The sequence below is a fragment of the Anguilla anguilla genome, chromosome 10 (genome assembly GCF_013347855.1).
Source record: "Anguilla anguilla isolate fAngAng1 chromosome 10, fAngAng1.pri, whole genome shotgun sequence".
Classification (NCBI taxonomy): domain Eukaryota; kingdom Metazoa; phylum Chordata; class Actinopteri; order Anguilliformes; family Anguillidae; genus Anguilla; species Anguilla anguilla.
Window position 1 is genome coordinate 7,888,656 of NC_049210.1, and position 20,057 is coordinate 7,908,712.

Here is a 20,057-nt window from a genome sequence, read left to right on the forward strand (position 1 = left end):
CACCAATAACTCAGTACATACAGACAGGGGCTCCAGCACATGTGTGCATATTTATTAGGGTCCATAACTTCAAACCCCTTCGTAAAATATTAAATCCCCCCTTGCGCAGAGAACTGCTGAGTGTTATAATAAACCGTCGGACCGTTTTTTTTTTCTTTTTTCTTTTTTCTTTCTCCTTTCCTTTTTCTTCCCGTCATAAATTTAAGAGCAAGAGGAAGGAGACAGCAGAAGGGGCTTGTGGGATACGGAGTCATCAGAATGTCTGAAAGAGTAATTCATTTCAATGAATCAGCCCAGACTAAACACCGTGAGGGGGTTAGACGAATGGCGCGATGTTTTTTTTTTTTGTTTTACGTTTGGCTTCTGTGCTGGTGTTTTATTATAATCTATTTGCATTATTTATTTGTTTTACGGATGCTCTTATCCGCGGTGATTTATGGGGCGCCCAGATTCCACGGCCTAATTATACAGCGGGGCTTTTTCGTGGGGGTAAATCAGCTGTAATATGTAATACAAGTACTCAACATTAATGTTTCTGAGTTTGACTGATGATGCGTTTCAGGGGCCAGCTCCCTGCATCAGCCGCCACTTTGCAGAGCGGCGGTTTGGACTGCGGCCTTCAAGTATGATGTATTTTGTTTCGCGTTGCCGTGGCGAGATTTAAATTCTCCGGCGAGAAACGAACCCTGGCGGATCGTTTCACAAACAAAATGGCTCCTCTCGTAACTCCCAGCGTTTTGCCGCTCTCCAAAGATATGTCTGCGCCGTCGAAAATTTGGCAACCTTCGGCTAAACCTCTGTCCAGACAAGGACATTTATTCGTCCTACGCCCAGAGTTTATCTTTAAAGCAGCTGAGGGCCCTTGTATTGCTTTAATGGTAACATGCAAGCAAGCAACAGCGCTTGGCAGTATTCATTTTTCAAGTTCGTTGGCTATCAATCTAGTTGGCTAACATACACCGCAAATCTTTCAGTCCCTCTGCTGTTCAACAAAAACACAATTTTTCTTTTTGAAGACACATGAAGAACTGTTGCTGTCAGTCCTCATTCCAATAGCAGGTCGTGGACTCCTGTAGGAATCTTGGTTCAGTCCTGGTCATTGATTTCTGCTTCAGATGGAGTAGAGAGAGCTGGGCCAACAGAGACTTATAGATTAGGGTGTGATTCTGTGATGCTGTGATGAGGAAGCATGAACAGGCTGAAACATTGTAACCAAACCATCAAAGCTCAGGTGGAACAAGGCAGGACTGGCAGGAGAGCCAGTGTGTGGGAGTTTCTTTTCATATTCACAAGGTGTGCAAACATTCACAATTTACTCTGCAGAGAGTGGGGGAAAAAATGTTTTTATTTTAAAAAGATCTCTATCTCAGAGTATGAGGTACCCTTCCCGGTGACCCCTTGTAATTTAAGAGGTTATCCCTCTTTTTTGCTTTTATTCAACTACTTGTTCCCTTCTTCATCTGGGTTTCATTCTGGTCTACATTAACTTTGCATTTTCATTTTTTCCACTCGCCGTTGGCTGCATTCAGCCTCGGACAGCAGGGGCTAAAGAGGGAAACAGGACTACTAGGGTGGAAAGGAACTGGTCATCTGGTCCGTCATACTCAGTGGGAGAGGGGCTGCATTTATCATGCCTTAGTCATCACAAACCTGTCAACTCCTGCAACTCTGATTGGCTCTTTAACAGCCCCCTCCGTTTGCACTGTTCCTCTGGTTCTTTCCATGTTCCTGGGCCCTGCCCTGCCCTGCCCAGCTCTCAGTAATGATGAAATGAGATTTCTGCTTGCAGGTGTCCCACACTCATCTGTTCACCCCTCAGTCCAATTAATTCATTACATTACATTTTACATTACATTATAGGCATTTAGCAGACGCTCTTATCCAGAGCGACTTACACAACTTTTACTTAGCACTTTACATTGTATCCATTTATACAGCTGGATATATACTGAAGCAATGCAGGTTAAGTACCTTGCTCAAGGGTACAACGGCAGTGTCCTTACCCGGGATTCGAACCTGCGACCTTTCGGTTACAAGCGCAGTTCCTTACCCACTGCGCCACCACACCTCCCAATCTCATTCATTCATCTCTCCATCTAATCCATTCACTTTTCAGTCTCATCCGTTCACATCGCAGTCTAATTCATTCACCTGTGTTTTTTACTCTGAGGGCTCCAGTAGTGCTTTCCTGGGACATCAGGAAGCAGCGCTCTCATCACTCCACGAAACCGTCCGTACAATCCCAGCCGGGAGGAACGAACCTACCCACAGCCCAGAAAGAAACAAAAACTTTGGAGGGTTTGGACTTTGCCTTTAAAATATTCTCAAGGAGGAAGAAGGAAGGAAAACAAGAATTGAGGTTTAAAAAACAAAAGAAAAAACAAAAACTAAAACCCTTGAAACGGATGAAAACTTTCCGCGGCACTAATGGCCTCGTTGACAGGCTGGAAGGAAGCTGAAGGATAAGGGTGATCTGGGCTTCAGGACAGGCCTCCGGCAGCCACCGCCTCCCTGACATTTACGGCTTAGAGGAGCTTCGGATAAGACCGCCGGGAGAAAGGAACCCACGGAGAGATCCGCGTGCTCGCTTCCCCCGACGGAGAACACCCTCGACCGGAAGGCCCCCCCCGTGCCAGAGACAAACAATGGCGTGATCCGGAACTCTGGGGTTCATCTCTTAGGCCTCACCACACCAAGAATTCCAAAGGAGGGGAGGGGAAGGGAGGGGAAGGAGGGGGGAAGGAGGGGTGGTTCTCGTTGATGGGAAGTGGAATTTATGAACCATAAAGAAATCTTATGGAAGATAAAATAAGTCAATAATTTCCAGAATGAGTAATGGCACCTCTCACCGCAGCCTCCTCGGTTTATATCTTCATCAAAAACCTGTAATTCTGCTGTGAAAGAAATGTTGCAAATGATTAATGTTTATGAGTAAGTGTGTTGTATCACACATTTTGAATTTATTTATCGCGGCTGGCTCTTTAACGGACTCGTTGTTGGCTGAAGCCCATGCGTACTTTTTTATTTTATTTTATCTGAGGCATTGTGACACCCAGGCGTGCTGTTTGGTTAGAGATTTGAGGGTGTGTATGCGCGTGTGTGCGTTTTGGAAATTTATATTGGATATAAATTCACTATACGCAATAACTGTTTCTTTCCGGTCTGAGTAATGAGCAGTTTGCAGGGCGTGAATATGTAAGTAAAATGCAGGCACTTTAGGAACAGAAACCAAATACAAATCTTGGTCTGGCCGTGCAAACATACCGTTACAATGACACAGTGACAGTCACACAATCGCGCCTTTTTGTTTAGAAAAAAGGGACCAGCTTTAAGTTACTGTTATGACGCCTGCCATAAAATAATTCACATTATGTGTTTGCTTAGCGGAAGCCATAAAACCAGGGGGACTCACATTTTTTAATTCTACCCATTCATAAAGCTGATATTTACTGAAGCAATTCGAGTTGCGTTGCAATGGCAGAATTCCACTTTGGGGCTTAAACCTGCAACCTCTCAGTTGCCACCCCAGGTCCCTAACCGTCATTCTTCCCAAGATGGAATAATCACAGTATAACGTAAGGAAAAAATGGGCCATACAGTGCTCCCATTTTCCTGTATTTTGACTTACAACTTATAACTTCTTCTGTCTTCCTTATTTTGACTTGTAGCTTCTTCCTCTCTTCTCTTTTGCTTCTGGTCTGACTGTATTCATTACATTACATTACAGGCATTTAGCAGATGCTCTATCCAGATACATTGCATCCATTTATACAGTTGGATATATACTGAAGCAATGCAGATTAAGTACCTTGCTCAAGGGTACAACGACCGTGTCCAACTTGGGGATTGAACCTGCAACCTTTTTGATTACAACACCAGCTCCTTACCCATTATACTACACTGCCGTCCCGCATTCATCTTCATCATGTGCCCCTAAATCACGTTCTCCTATTTTTTTCAGAGGGGACGTTTCTTCCTACATTCTTTTGTTTCTTTCTCCCCCCTTTTTCGTGCCTTGGATGAAGTGTGACTGAGTGGTGAAGTAGCACATGACAGGAGTTCAGATGGCAGGCAAGAATAAATTCAGACATGTGATGCAATCTGAAGAGGTCACAAGGTCTTCTCCCCCCTCTACCATAAAACACTAATTTTAAACATATAATCCGTGCAGTTGTTGAGAAGCACACGCTCTCTTATTCTCTCGCTCTCTCTCTCTTTCTCTCTCTCTCACTCACACACACACACACACACACACACACACAGTCACAGCGAGCTGCTATCTTGCTTCGATCAAAACAAGAAATGTCCAAACAGAGGGCATGAAACATCAGTGCAGAGGAGCTCAAATTGAAAGTGACAGCTTGACATATCATATAACACCCATAATGTGATTAGGCCAGTGTGCTGCTTTCTCTCCGCACTCTCAGAAGTAAAACGTTACGTGGCATCAGCCTGTGCTAGACATATTCAATCTCTTTCTGTAAAAAAGAGAGAGAGAGAGAGAAAGAAAGAGAGAGAGACAGAGAGAGAAACTGGCTGATTTTTACCCTCTTAATCCTGCTGGAGATTGTTCATGCTTTAAAGAGAATCTGGATAATGCTGTAGTGAAGTTGTGGCCATTGGTTAGGAATTGCAATTGCAAACACATGTGGGGGGGGGGGGGGGGGTTTGGGGGAATCGAGTTTCATGGTTTAAGTATGTGTGGGCCAAAATCTGTGAGTTTCTGTGGGGAAAAAGATTACCCAAAACAATCAAACAATGCTGGCCCTAAGTCGCTATATCTGTGGAAATAAGCGCAACTGTACAATAACTAAAAATTCTCTTTTATAATGTTAATGTTATAAACTGTACCTATGGCGAATGGAATGTGTAGTTATTACATTAATGGGTATTACCACTTCTTGCCAATAAAGTGTAATAGCAATAAAGCAATAGTTTAATGCATTATAATATTCAATATGACTAAGCAAAATAAATCTATCATAAATATAGCAGATTTTTAGCATTTATGATATGGGTGTCCTTGGTTTCATCTGATATATCACCTTACTGAGGGAGGGTAAGTCATTAACCAATCAAAATGTCCCAAGATCGTGAATCAACTTCTGTCTCCTGAAGCACCTTATGTACTTAGGAGGCCAAGAAAGTATGAAGGAAAAATAGACTTATCAAGATAAGAGAAACAAAAGAAGTAGAGAGAGCTGAAGAGGATATGAAGAAGAATGGGGATGGAATGAAGAGAGACAATAACCAGGAGAAAGAGGGGGAAAAGGAGAAGATCAAGTGACTGAAATGGTGGATAAAGAGAACGAGAGAAAGGGGGGAGGAGAAAAGACAGAAAAGGATTTGGGGGGGGGGGGGGTGGGGGGTGTTTGGAGTTAAAAAAAAAAAAAAAAAAGGCAGCCCAGTCCAGCAGGAAATTCAATAAAAATTCTTCAAAAAGGGCCGAGGCTGACATTGAAAAATAGCAGAATTATAAAATGGGAGCGAGGTAAAGAAAGAGAAGAGTTATTATATTTGGCAGAGAGAGAGAGGTGGGGAGGGGGGGGGGAGAGAGGGACAGCCCTGGGCTGCACTTTCAAATGAGCCGTCACCTATTGAGGGAGTTAAGCCTTGCGTTGATTAAATACGGAGCCTGCAACCTGCAGCCCGCCAGCAACGGGAGAGAAAGAGGGATGTCTGCATTCAGAGAGGGAGGGAAAGAGAGAGGGAGTGGAGGAGGGAGGGGAGGAGGGAGGGCTGGGGCTGGACAGGAGAGTGCATCGGGCACAACAGCAAAAAAAAAAAAAAAGAAAAAAAAAAACCCTTTAAATACCCAAATAAATAAGCTCTACTGGAGAGGACACAGAGTACGTTTACAGTGATAATGGACAGAGAGATGGAGGGAGGGAGGGAGAGAGGGATGGACGGATGGCACGTGCTGGGAGGATAGAGTGGGTTGGGGAGGGAACAGCCTGCAGAAGTAAAGGAGAGAAAGGAGGGATGGTGGGGAGCAGAGGGGAGCTTTGGGGTGTCAGAGATGGATGGATTGGCCTGCCATATACTGAGAGACAGAGGGCCCCAGGTTCTCTCAAATGAGGGTAATTCTTCAAATGTGTTTAAAAAATGTGTCAGCTGGCCAAGAGGCAAACTGGCCCAGTGTGGTCAAGCTATCTTTCTTTCTCTCTCTCTCTCTCTCTCCCCCTCTTCCTCTCTCTCTGCCCAAATGAAACCAAATTAATTTGAATGATCGATTTAGTGACAATTTATTAATGTGTCAGAAACATCACGAAACTAAGCATCATGCTGTATGAACCAAGTAGCATCACAATGAAAGTACTGTACACCTGTATAGATTTGCTACTGGTGTTCTTAATTCAAGAGAGAGAGAGAGTGCTCTTAATTCAAAAACGTGTTACCATTACCCTCCACACCCCCCACGAGGGGTGGAGTGCGCTGTCCCCCCCCCCTTTGCCACCCCCCCGCTCACGGAAAGCTCCGGAAGCTGCTGATGGGATGTGACTTGGGCGACCCCTCTCCTCCCCTGCAGCCACGGGCACAGCAGAGATAAGCAGTGGCGTGCGGTTGTGCGGTACACGCAGAGGGACGGTCGATTGGGGGTGGCCCTGACCTCGTCTCTGCCCCTGCCCCCATCACTGCCCTCGTCACTGCCCCTGCCCCAGCCCCTGCCCCCTCCCCCTGCTCTTGGGCGGAGTAGCAGGGGGACAGGTGACCCGTGTGGCTGCTGATGTGGCCGGCCAGCCTGCCTCTGTGCTGTGGGGGCAGGATGCTCAGCAGAGCGAGGAACCGTGACCTGCTTTCACACGGCACACACACACACACACACACACACACACACACACCAAACCGCACGTCCCCATGAGTCACTTGTACAGACACGGCGTAATTTCACGGGTACTATGATAGGGTACTGTGTACACACACACACACAGAAATACACAATGCAGGCTTTGTGTAAGGAATGGCGTTTGGTAATGAGCGCTCTGCCACAGGGCCCCCCGGGTACACGGTCATTTCCTCCCCCCCCCCCCCCCCCGTTGTCCGCATCGCCGTCGCCGTTCTCTGAAAAGCGGAGGCGGCGACGCTCGCCCCCCAGCGCTCGCCCGCCCCTGTGCGTTTGGGGGGGACGCGGAGCGGTGACTGAGAGCAGAAGCGAAGCTCGGCGTTGCGCGGAGACACATGTCAGGACTAATCCGGGCTCTCGGCACAGTCAGGTGGATGTGTGGGCTTTTCCGCCTTGGCCAGGGGCCCCTCCGTCAAAGTCAGCCTCGCAAACTCCAAGTGACGCGTGTAGCCGGGAGCGGCGCGGCTAATGTTACAGTACCAGTGAGCGGGGAGAGAGGCGCACATTCAGTGTTCGGCAATAATGATAACATCTTAGTCACTCTCTGTCTGTCTCTCCCTCTCTCCCTCCTCTCTCTCTCTCTCTCTCTCTCTCTCTCTCTCTCTCTGTATGTCTCTCAGTTTCTGCCAGTCTGTCACTCTCCTCCCTATCTGTCTCTCTCTTCTCTCCTTCTCTCTCCCTGTCTTTTTCTCTCCTAACTCTTTCTCTCTCACTGCCTCTCTGTATTGCTCTCTCTCTTTCTCCCTCCCTCTCTCTCCCTCTCTCTCTCTTCCTCCCTCCCTCTCTCCCTCTCTCCCTCCCTCTCTCTCCCCCTCCCTCCCTCCCTCGTTCTCCTGGTCCCCTTGTCTCATGCCCTGGGTATAAGGACGTCATGTTGCGTTTTGAAGATAAAGGCTGAGGACTGAAGCAGAGAGACAGTTTGGTGACAGGCCTCACGCCGACACCGGCACTGCCAAACGGGCGGAGGCAGAGAGAAATATGCTGCATGTCATTTTCGGTAAAAAATGAGGGACATGTGTGTGCGTGTGTGTGTGTGTGTGTACTGTACATGCGTGTGCGCATACAGTGTGCACATGCATGTGTATGTGTATACATGTGTGTCTGGGTGCTCTCGTGCACACGCGTTTGCAAAATTAATAATATAATCAGTCGGCCTCCTCGGCAAACAGAGAGCCCATTGTTGTTTTTAAATCCTCTTTTTTATCGTGCACACTTCCAGCAGATAAGGTTTTCATCAGAGCTCCTCCAGTCTATCTCTAGTCTCTTTTCACCTTTGATGAAAATGCAAAATGGGGGGGGGAAAAAACTGAGTGGAAAAGAAAACAAGTCTCGAAACTTAACACGAAACATATTTACTGTCAGCACTCTCAGTTTAATACAAAAGTAACTGACTGCCACAGCGTTTACCGGCAGGGCTGAATTTAATCTCATCTCCCCCAGGAAATGAATGCTGGTGACAGGAATGTCAACTCCATTTTGTTTCGTGCTTTGCCGGAGAACAGTACCTGTCTCTGTTTCGCTGTTGCACAAGTGCCCAGTCATAGCTGCCCCGCACGCGCGCACACGCGTGTGAAGCTAAACCGGTCTTACTGTCAATCTTTCAACCGTACGGCTAACACGTTTAAAAAAAAAAAAAAAAAAAAAAGATAAATTATTTTTGAAAAATCGCCCAGAGGAAAATCCAGTTAATTTAAAACCGTTCCTCCTTCTGTCAAGATAACTGTAATTTAATGCACCTCGGCTAAAAACAAAAACTAGGGGGAAAAGTGAGAGAAATCAGCCTCTGATTTAGATGGGCAGCTTCAAGCTGTCCTCTCTACTGAGAGTTCTCCTATAGCTTTCAGCTCTCTCATAGACTCTGTGTGCTCAATAATGTGTTTTATCATGATTGCGCCTTTTCAGGTATATCATGTAAGACTCAAAATAAAGTCACTGCAATCCTGGGTTTTTGCTTCTCTGGGTTTGAAAGACTTGCTGTGAAGTTTATTGCGGCAAATGTTTTGTCAAATGTACTATGGATGCGATTTCATTTCAGGGCTACTAAATTAGCCTTGAAAAATAAAGATGTTTATCATGATTTTTAAAAAGCACAGCAATGTGAGGTAGATGATCGTTAGCATCGTTAGCATAGGGCGGGTTGCAGGCAGTGGGTTGAATATCAACCCGGTGACTGTTTGCTGTGGTTTCTGTGCAAACTCAGGGCTGCTTGCCTGTGGGGCTTTTGATTTTGGTGTCAAACTCTCTCATCCCCGTGGACATCAGAGGGATGGGAGGAGACGTGTTGCTAAACCCCTCCATGGCCCAGATAAGTTTTCATTTCAACTCAACCCCCCCCCCTCTCTCTCTCTCTCTGCCTGTCAGTCACAGAGGGGGTGCCCCCCAAACAGGATGTCCTGCCGTGGATGAACTTTTGGGCCGAAGTTCGAGAGGGTGAAGAGTTCAAGGAAAACCGAGCCGGCGACAAGAGAGGTGAGTTCTGGGGAGACGCAGGGGTTAGGATGGGGGACGGCGGAGGGTGGCTGTGGGGGGTTTGGGGGGGGGGGGGGGAGGGGGAGTCCAGACACTGGATAAACCACCCCAAATATTCTTCTGTCCTCTCTGTGTTTCTTTTCCTGGGACACTGTTCTTTGATAGCTTGGGATTACAGGGTTCTATCTGACTTTGGTTTTTTTTTTCTTCCAAAAAATGAGTTATTAACATTTGAATGCTCTTTGTCTTCTATCTTACCACAACACCACAGAAATAACATCTGAAATCACTTTTGCTACACTTTTTTTTTCTCTCCTGACATTTAAAACTACCAGATGCGATACAAAACAATGCAAAGGCTGTGGGACTTGAAAACTCTGAAGCTTGTTGTCTCAAATTTATACTGCAGATAGAATGCTGTAATTACAAGCTTGTGATCTGGTTTGCCGGAGGATCTTGGTGGTATTTGACTTGGCTCGGCTCGGTTTCCACCACACCCATTCACGATTATTTGTAATATGGGAGCGAATCATAAATCTCTCTGAGATTCCAGCGATGACAGGCGGGCCTTTCAATGTTAAAAACACAGAGCTGAATATCTACTCACCATTCTGAGCATCATTTTTTTTCATGTGCCGTTTGGCAGCTGTGTACCGATCCATCCCACTGCAAAGCCATTGAGATGAAACTGAAAAGCCCATTGAAATAAAAAAGGCATTTATTGAGTTTATGAAAAGGCCCATCGCATGTGCGTACATTTGTTGGGAAGTGTAATTGATAAAACGGGAGTGAGAGGGAGTCTGAGAAGATATTCTTGGCTCGGAGGATCGTGTGCTATTTTGGCGGAGTGGTGTCGGAGGAGCGGCGCTAGCAGGAAGCGGTTAGCGGTGTTCGGTTGCGTTCTGATACGCGCCGCGGAGGGAAAAGCGGGAGAGGTGCACTTAGCGACGCCGCGCAGCAAACCGCTCGCCCCTGAACGCTTTCATATCAATCTCCATTGGCACAGCCGCTATCGATCAACACATTAAAATACTTAACGGAGCAGGCCGGGGCTGATGCTGATTGATTGTGAACAGCGATGTCTGTCGTCTTACAACGGCAAGACGTGGGTGAAATTTAATGCTGTAACTGCGTGACTTAATTTTTTTTACAAACATTGTGTGGTCCAGCAAAGGCATCTATTTAATTATCCTGGCCACTTACCTTTATAGTACTGGAAGGACTTAACATTTGGACTTAAATGGTAAAAAAATAAATATGATGAATAGCAATGAATTTAACAAAAAATTTCAATACTTGAAAGGGGTAATGAATCATTTGTTTATTTATTTACTTAATTATATTTGTTTGTTTGTCTGTGTATTGCACCAGATATGGCTACACGCTCATTTCCATCCGTGCTGCCCATATACTGTGAAATGTTGATTTAAATATCTCCTCTGATCTTGATATTGTGTATTCAGTGTCTGTATTCTGTATTTCTGTAAGGGGGGGCAGTGGGGGGGCGGGGGGGGGGGTGAAGACCACATCAGAGGCGGAGACACGGCTCGTTTTTTCGGCCAGCGAGCACAGTAATGGATTTTCGCGTCAGGCTCGTCTGGGCCTCGTGGCTAAATTAGAGCCGGCACGTGATTGGCCGAGGCTGAGGTCAAGGGGAGACTTGACGCCCGACACTGTGTGTGTGTGTGTGTGTGTGACAGTGCATGCTTGGTCATGTGGGCCCGTGTCATAACCTTAACAAAGACTGCCACTGAGACGGCAGGACCTACGAGGATACACCAATGAATTAATAATAGTAATAGCATGATAATAATAAATTAAATTTTAGTGACCACTTTTCCACAAACTCAATGCAGAAAATGTTGACAAAATGAATGGAGGGAATGTGTAAGATACTCTTTTTTTAGTCACTTGTTTGGTATGTAAGAACTCTTATGTAAATCGGGGGGGGGGGGGTCTGATTCATAAACGTCTGCAAGAAATATTATTTGCACATTATTATATAGTATTATAATACTATTTAAAGTGTAACCTCTATTTTGGCTAAAGCATGGATACTTTGGGGTTTCTATAGCAGTTAAAGAGAAGATCCAAGGACTATAAAGTCACTGTGGATGCATACCCACCCCATTTAAGAATCTCAAGGAAGTTTTAAAAAGAACTTCTGTAATGAATTTAAATGTCTGGGGGGAAAAAAGTAACCAAGGATTTTTTTTTTTTTTTTTGACAAATTAGCTAGAACACTTTTGACTGTCGAGCTGCTAATTTATGGCTGTGCAAACTTCCAAATGTTTGGCTTGGACGTTCAACATGGCGTCCCGCAGCTCTCCGAGGTGACTTGCGGTGTGAAAAACGGCCGTGGTGTTTTATTATGTATGCCATTCTCTCTCTCTCTCTCTCTCTCTCTCTCTCTCCGTCCACCCCCCCAGTCTTTTTCACGGAGCGATTGCTTTTAATGCTCTGGAGTGCCGTAAGAGAAGGGCGATTCCTGTTCGCATTAATAAAAATAATATTTTTCAGAGCGAGGTCTAATGGTCAAAATGTCACTTTTTATAGCTCGCCTCTTTTCCCCCTCCAACCATAACTCAACAGAGCGCTCGTTTATGTTCCGGGGGGGGGGGGGGGGGTTGCCGCTCGACTCCCTTGCTTTGTTTGCGCTCATGCGCACTCGGGGCGGTGCACATGTCACTCTGGACGCCCGTGGAGGGGACGTACCTGCAGTGGCTTCGCGGCGGCGGCGGATTACCTGCGGTACCTGCTGGGTGACAGAGCGCCTGCCGTTATGGGTGACGCTCTTTCAAGTTCCTCTGTGGGGGCGGGGACTCCGCCCCCTCAGGGTTTCATTGGCAGGGTGAAACTCTCCTGCCCTGTTCCGCACCCCTGCCCCTCGCCCCCCCCCCCACGATAATAAAACAGGAGTCATGCACAGTGCACCCTCCCAGAGCTGTGTTTGCTGATGGGGGGGGTCAAGAGAGAAAGTGGAAGAGAAGAGGAGAGAGGGGGACACAGAAGGAGAGGGACGGAAGAGAGCAAGAGAGCGATAGAGAGAGAGCAGGGGGAAGGAGAGAAAGAGAGGGTGAAGAGAGAGAGGGAGTGAGAAAGAAAGGGGGAGAAAAGGAAGAAAAGCGTTTGAGAGGGAAAGAGAGAGAGAGAGAGAGAGGGAGCGCTCAGAGAAAGTGAGTGTGGTGTAGCATTGCAGCCTGCCAGCCACAACCCGGGTTTAATTAATAGCGAACAGAAACGCAGTCAGTCAGACAGGGGCCCTTGAGCTCAGAGCGGTGGCTCTGACAGGCCTGTAGCGCGCTGACTTTCTGCTAGCGCACAGCCGGGACGCTAAGCAGCGCGGGGAGAAAACTGCTGTTTGAACTCACATGTTCTGAGAGACCACAGCCAGGGGTGACGGAGAGTCTTGGGTGACCCCTTGTAACCCTGGGGACCCCTGCTTCTGTCTGTCTGTCTGTCTGATGGATGGATGGAGGTGCTGGGATTAGGGGGTGGGGCTCGTGTGTGTTTGTGTGTGTGGACGTTTGTGTATGGGTGTGTGTGTGTATATGGGCGTGTTTGTGTGTGTGATAGGTGTTTATATGCGCGTGTGTGTGTGAGAGCGTGCGTGTGTGTGTATGTGCGTGCGTGCGTGCGTGTGTGTGTGTGTGTATGGGCGTGTATGTGCGTGTGTGTGAGTGCATGTGTGTGTGTGTGTGTGTGTGTGTACGGGCGTGTATGTGCGTGTGTGTGTGTGTGTGTGTGTGTGTGTGTGCTGAATTCCTCAGGAGTTCATGGTGAGGCCAGGTCCCATGGCTGAGTGCAGAGGAAGCCCATTAATAACAGCGGCCTGACACCAGGACGCCGCGGCGTATAAATGATGCCTTCTGTTGCCGCGGGAGAGCCGGTCAGTCACGCAGTGAAGGGGTCACTGTTCCGCAGGGAGGGGGGGCCCACACCCCAGCGCTCCGCTACACCCCGGAGCTGTGTGGGGTCTCTGTGTACCCAGTTACGTGGGGAGCCCCACACCGCAGCACTGGGCCCCACCCCAGAGCTGTGTGGGGTCTCTGTGTACCCCCCCACTGGTTTATCTGTCCCGCTCCTCTCCTGGCTTTCAACTTTGTGAGAGTGCCTGTGCTTTGTGAGTTATACTTTTTCAGGTAAGGGAGCGAGAGGAAAAAATGTATTTTTACTTATTATGTGTGAGTGTTGCTCTTAAGCTTGTGAATGTGTGTTGTCTTAGCAGTAATTAGATTTTGTGGGATTATTTTCTTTGGCATTAAAAAGTCTTTCTCTCTGACTGCAAATGCACACATGTTTATGTGCTTGCATGTGTGCATGCATGCGCGTGTGTGGGTGTGTGTATATCTGCGTGTGCGCGTGTGTATGTGAGTGTGTGCGCGCGCCTGTGTGTGTGTGTGTATGTGTGTGTGTAACCCTATCAGTGTGCGCTCTGCGTACGGCCTTGTCACTGTGAGGGAAGACTGATGGGCCGTCGCAGGCAGGATGGATTCCTGCTCGTCGGGGTCCTTCAGAGTTTGCAGGGCTCGCCTTTGATCTGCCTGATGAATAATGAATGAGGAATGAGGCGTTAGGTGGACAGAGTGTGTGTTCCCCACCCCTCTCCCCCCCCGCCCCCTCACCCCCTCACCCCATGTCTCATTGCATTACAGAGCAGAGGGAGAGGTGTCTGAGGAGACAGGGGTGATTGAAAGGGGACGGGACAGGGGTCACGGAGAGGCCAGCGCAAGGCCAAGAGCTCACGGCGCACCAGGCCTGGCTGGGCCTCGCTGGATCCCTGCATGGCAGCTGTTTCTCCCCCCGGGCTGAGTGAGGGCCGCAGCCCTGCTGCTCAGAGTGCTGATCTAGGAGCAGTTTTGCCTTTTAACTCATAATGGATTAGGATGTGGACTCGGGGGGGGATTGCTGATCCCAGATCAGTTCTTCTGCTCTGAGAGGCTTTATCAATATGGACCCATCTTCATGAGTGGATTCTTACAGCTGCAGCCTGATTTGAGTGAAAGGAGTATTTTTCGTGTCATGACCTGGTCACAGTCACTGCTGGACAGGTATAGGCTGGTCTGGACATGTGGGGTGAATACAAAATTTCATTCTAAGGATCTATATGTTATATGGCCTTCAAGGAATTCCCTTTTCTCCGCCCCCCCCCCCTCTCTCTCTCACACACACGATAGATTAAAAGTGAAAAGTGAGAATGAAAACCAGGTGTGTGAGCTTTTTTGGAGGGGGTGATTTAGCTGTTGTCGGCACCCCCAGCTGGGCTCTCTGTGGTCAGGGTTGACATGGGGGTCAAAGTGGAGGCTGCTGGGGTTGCTGTTTGTTGGTGTGGACCCGGGCGTAAAGCTATGCCCCAGGGAATTCTGGGAGCTCAGCAGAGAGGCGGGAGTCAGTGAGAGAGCTGAATCCATATCTTCTCCTCTAACCTCTTCCTCTGTGCATATTTTCTTATTTTATTAAGGCATATTCCTCCTAAGACCTCACAATTCATTTTTGTCCCCTGTAGGGAACATGAGTCTCTGTCATTAATATCAAGAACCATATATTCCACTATGCTGAAATCTACCCTAACAAGGGACATTCAGTAAGAAGAAATAATATTTTTGAAAATGTTTTCGCAGCAACATGTTCTTGTCATCCGAGACACTTGCATTATGTCATAACAATTTCAATAATTATACATTATTTTCTGCCAAGACTCACGAGGATATGGCACTTTTAATTATTGTTACTGCTCTGAATTTTCCGCTATAACGATTTTTCTCAATTTTTTATTTTTTAAAAATTATCATTGATACATGTTGTTCTTTCCCACCAATGCTTCTGACTGCTTTGTTGGAGAAGGGGCCCTGTTTCCTCCTGGTAGAAGTTCAGCGAAGTTCCACTTTTTCCCCATTGAATTTACATGTGGATCCGCGTGTCTGTTCTTTGTCAAAACACACTGAGTTTCTGACCTGGGAGCACTTGTGCAGGATCAAACGGGCTGTCAGAGACACAGAGATCCCCGCTGACACGCCGGCAGCTTGATTGATGGAGGCAAAATACAGGTTGTGTTGTGGAAATGAAACCTGATGCTAATAACAAGCTGCTGGCTTTCAGTCCTCTTCCCTGAGCTGTCTGCTGCATGACGATGCAAATGTGGGACTGGGAACATAACCTCACTGATAATATTATTAATGGGTTTTTTTTGTTTTTTTATTTTTATGAGAGTATTATATAATAATACGATTTGGCAAATTATGATATTTAGCGTGTTATCTCATTCGCAGATGACACAGATGCGTTGCGCAGTGCTACAGTTTAGTTTCAGGCCATGATGCAGATCTTCGGGGGGACTGAAAAGGTCCTCTGTGCTTTGCTTAATTTCCGTCATAAATCCCGCAGACCGGCTCAATGTGTTTCTCTGTTTACTCATTTGAATGATAAAAACCGAGCGTTTTGAGCGCGGGTTCGCGGTGTCAGTGACACATCACTCGGAGCGGGTTTTCCAGGCGTATGCAGAAGCGCTCTTTTGACATTTAAATCAATGGCCCGGGGAAGTCTCCGGCACCATCCAACCCAATGAACTTTTCACACCAGTCTTTGAAGAATGCAAAATGTGAGCCTCTCTCTCTCTCTCTCCCTCTCTCTCCTTTTGACTGTTTATAGGAAAATTAGCACCGGTAGGGAAGTGTCCAAACAACATGAGTTATTGCTCACCAGATACCTCTTTTGAGTTTAAAGGAGATTCTGAGCAAATGACTCCAAAAAACAAAGATAAACACTTATAAATCATGGCCCTGTGTGAGAGAGGAGGAACAGGCCTGATTTATGACCCTATAATATTGCATTCACTTGCAAACCCCACTGCCCCCCCATCCCCCCTCCCCCCCCCCCTCCTCCACCTCCCACCCCAACCTTGTGAAACTGTCCTGCATGTTCCTGTCTACCCTGTTTAACCCCTGCCTGGTAACATTAATTCCCTTTGACAAGGTACTTACAGCCATGACAACTATATGAGATCAAAACCTTTGCCAGTGTTCTAGGGAGCCTAACAACACACTGGCTTTTTTTCTCCCCTTTGCCTGTGTGCATTTTGGTGTGTGCGTGTATGTGTGCATGTGCATGTGTGTGTGTGTGTGTGCGTGTGTGTGCATGTGTGTGCATGTGCGCGCGTGTGTGTGTGTGCGTGCGCGCGCGGGTGCGTGTGTGTGTGTGTGTGTGTTTGTCAGTAGGGGGCAAGGGGGGGTTAGGTGGGTGATGTAATATTATTTCCCAGATCATGAAAGAAGTCAATGTTTCATTTACCAGTGCTGAGAAAGGACAGGGCAAAGAAAACAGAGAGAGAGAGAGAAAGAGAGAAAGAGGGAGGGAGAAATAGAGAGAGAGAGAGGGGGAGAGAGAGAGAGAGCAGAAAGAAAAGAGAGCCAAGCCATCAGATTTGATGTGGGCGTTTTTCTGACAGCCATAATTCTCCAGCCTACAGAATTTCATCAACACAAGTTATGTTAAAGACGTGCCGCGGGGCTCCGGCCCTTTCAAGTCTGCCGCTCTGACAGGTAGATTTATTAGTCCTGAAATTTGTACAGATCAGACGTCACTCATGGCAAACTGTCAAAGTGTCAGAGCGCTGCCTTCCTCTGGGCCCGCTGCCGTTTCAAAGCCTGTCTGCAGGGACAAAGATTCCTCACTCACACTCGCACGGAGAGAGGGAGAGAGGGAGGGAGGGAAGGGAGAGGGAGAGGGAGAGGGAGAGAGGGAGGGAGAGGAGAGGAGAGGGAGAGAGAGAGAGGGAGAGAGGGAGGGAGGGAGAGGGAGAGGGAGAGAGGAGAGGGAGAGAGAGAGAGGGAGGGAGGGAGGGAGAGAGAGGGGAGAGGGAGGGAGAGAGAGAGGGAGAGAGGGAGGGAGAGAGAGGTAGAGAGGGAGGGAGAGGGAGAGAGAGAGGGAGAGAGGGAGGGAGAGAGTAAGAGAGAGGGGAGAGGGAGGGAGGGAGAGTATGAGAGGGAGATGGAGGGAAGGAGGGAGTGAAAAAGGGAGAGCGTGAGAGAGAGAGGAGAGGGAGGGAGAGAGAAAGAGAGAGAGAGGGAGAGAAGGAGAGAGAAAGGTAGAGAGTTGGAGAGAGAGAGGAGAGGGAGGGAGGGAGAAAGAAAGGGAGGGAATGAGGGAGTGAGAGTAAGGGAGAGGGTGAGAAAAGGATGGAGAGGGAAGGAGAGAGGGGGAGAGAAAGGGGGGAAAGGAAAGAAGGAGGGAGGGAGAAGGAAAGACAGGGGAGAGAAGGATCACATGAAAGGGGGCTCACACACGTGCAGAATAGATTAGATGTGAAAGGTGGAAATGAAGAGCGGTTATGTGCGGGAGGGGAAGGGTGTTAGGGTGACACCGGTGGCCTCTAACACAGATGACTGACAGACAGACGGACACCTCGGGGGTGATTGACACAGGCAGTATGCTGGCTGGTTCATTTTTTAAACACAAACTTTGAAAGACGTTTCAAAATATACAGTACATACATACATAATAAATATTACTTCAGCATTTTATGGCTTGTTTAGGTTTCCCTTCATCTCAAAATTCTATCTATTATAATTTAGCTACTTCTAATTTACTTTTTGATTGGTAGGAGGCTGAAATGTAGCATAGAAGCTGAAATTAAAATAACAAACGAAGCTGAAATCCTAGAGAAGGTGTGAAAACACAGCGGGGTTTCTGAGTGGCCTCCACTGCTTCAGCCTTCTCCCTGAAACGCGTTTTTATTCTCGCGTTTGCTTACGGCCCCCCGCGCCCAGTGCAGTGTTTCGTATCGAAAGTGAGCAGAAAAGGGGGCCTGGAAATTTGGGGAGGTCTGGAAGAAAAGGGTTTGTTGGACGGAAAGAGAGAGAGAGAGAACAATTTAAGGCAAAGTGTTGAGTGGTGGAGAAATATGGAGGGAAACTATGAGTGAAGGACAGACGTGAGAGAATTTATATACGAACCGCTGTTGACGTGTCTGGAGAGGGAGAGGAAAAAAAGAGAGGGATGAACAGACTGATGGAGATCAGGAGAAAAAGGGTGCATTAGTTAATATGAGTGGGGGGAGGAGGGGGGTGTGTGTTTCTCTGTCTGCAGCTCAGAAACTTCCATCAGCTGCACATCTGGTTCTTATATCTCAGAGTTAATTAGTCATATTGGGGTTGTCTGAAGATAAATTTATCATCCGAGAAAAACACAAACAGTTTGAAAAATGGAAGGAAGCGGGGTGACACAACTCTGACGTTTAAATAAATCATTCTGCCGTGATTAAAAACTTACACGCTGCGATGGGCGGGGAAGGGACGGAGGGACGGAGAGAGGGATGGAGCGATGGAGGGGGTTGGGGGTCTCTCTCTCTCTCTCTCTCTCTCTCCCTCCCAGGCCTCCCTCTTTGGCCTCTCCTCCGCTCTCAGACTTGTGTTTTTAATTCGCAGGTTTATTACTCCGGTCATGCGTCCCGGTTCTCCCCTGCGGCCCACTCCGTTATTTGACTTTGTCGTAGACGCGGCGGGGCCAGATCAAATATGTATTCAAAAGCGCAGGTAAAACGCTCCTCAGGATCCTTGAGGACATGCAGCAAGACGCTTCACTGAGGGGGAGAAAAAACTCACAGTAAATATGAAGGAGGGATTTGCGTTCTGAACGTTGGCGAAAAACTGATCCTTTTTTTTTTCTGTCTTCTGCAGGAATGTTAGCGCTGCCTAAAGGGTTAAAGCATTTCCAACGGTCTTTTGACCCGGGTCTGAGACAGAGTGGACGTCTTTCTTCTCAACGGTGCTTTTTATGTGTCACTTTTTCCAATTCATCCTCTTTTTCTGTCGCTCCCCGTCTCGTGTCCTCCTCCTTCTCGTAATCATCATCATCATCGTCGTCGTCGTCGTCGTCTGACAGGCGAGAGGCCCCGGAATGTCGAGAGGGAGAGCGGCCCGTCCGCCGCGCGTGACCGCGTGACCCGTCTCTGTTTGCTGATGTGTAATTACGTTTGTGTTTTCTCCTCTCCTGAAACCCGCCGCAGCCGCCGCTGTGTGTCGTGCTAACATTCGGGTTTGGCAGCGCTCTCGTCCGTGCGTCTGCGCTGAACGTTCCCTTCTTCTTCTTCTCCTCCTCTGCCGCCGCGGCCCTTTTTGGAAGAGTCAGTCAATCAGACGGCGTCCTGCGCGGCGCCATTTGTGGTAATAGAGCGGCGCAGAGTGCCTGAGAGGGTACAATTTAATTTCTTTTGTCGACAGGCACAAAAAAAATGCCGTTTTGAATGGCTCGGGATTTTAAAATTACGCTGGGTTTGATATAGCGTGAATTGCCACTTTGAGGAGAAGGATAGAAAGGGAAGGACAAGAAAAGGCAGGAACAGGAATGGAGAGAATAAAAGAAAAAGGAGGAGAGGAAGAAAAAAAAAATATATATATAGTCGAGCGGGGCTCCCTGACAGTTTGTCTGTTACAAGTTGTCAGATAATTACACCTCAGCCCTGCAGGCACACTTTGGTCGTCTTTGATTGTGACAGAGTTTGATTAAGAGCTGTGCTCCCACCCTAGCCTTCAGCAACCTGCGGCAGACGGCGAAGAAAGGGATGGAACGAGACGGAGGGGGGGGGAACCCGCGCCTCGGAGAGGAAGGGAATGACAGGAATCTCTCTCATTTGAACTGGCCTGCCTGTCCCGTTCTCTTTCTTTCTTTCTTTCTTTTTGTATTTTTAATTTAATACAGGGTTGGCTTCATTAGCAGGCGGTGTCCTCTCGTACCCTGAGCGCTTGTG

At 47.7% G+C, this 20,057-nt stretch overlaps 1 long non-coding RNA gene across 1 annotated transcript in view; it reads left to right on the plus strand.

Moving 5' to 3' along the window:
• The window catches only part of LOC118237504, a 40,171-nt gene extending 25,726 nt beyond the window's left edge, over positions 1-14,445 (plus strand). Inside the window, exons 3-4 of the long non-coding RNA XR_004767189.1 lie at positions 9,206-9,313; positions 13,969-14,445. This is a non-coding gene — a long non-coding RNA (uncharacterized LOC118237504). The remainder of the gene's footprint in view (positions 1-9,205; positions 9,314-13,968) is intronic.
• The last annotated feature ends 5,612 nt before the right edge of the window (positions 14,446-20,057 follow it).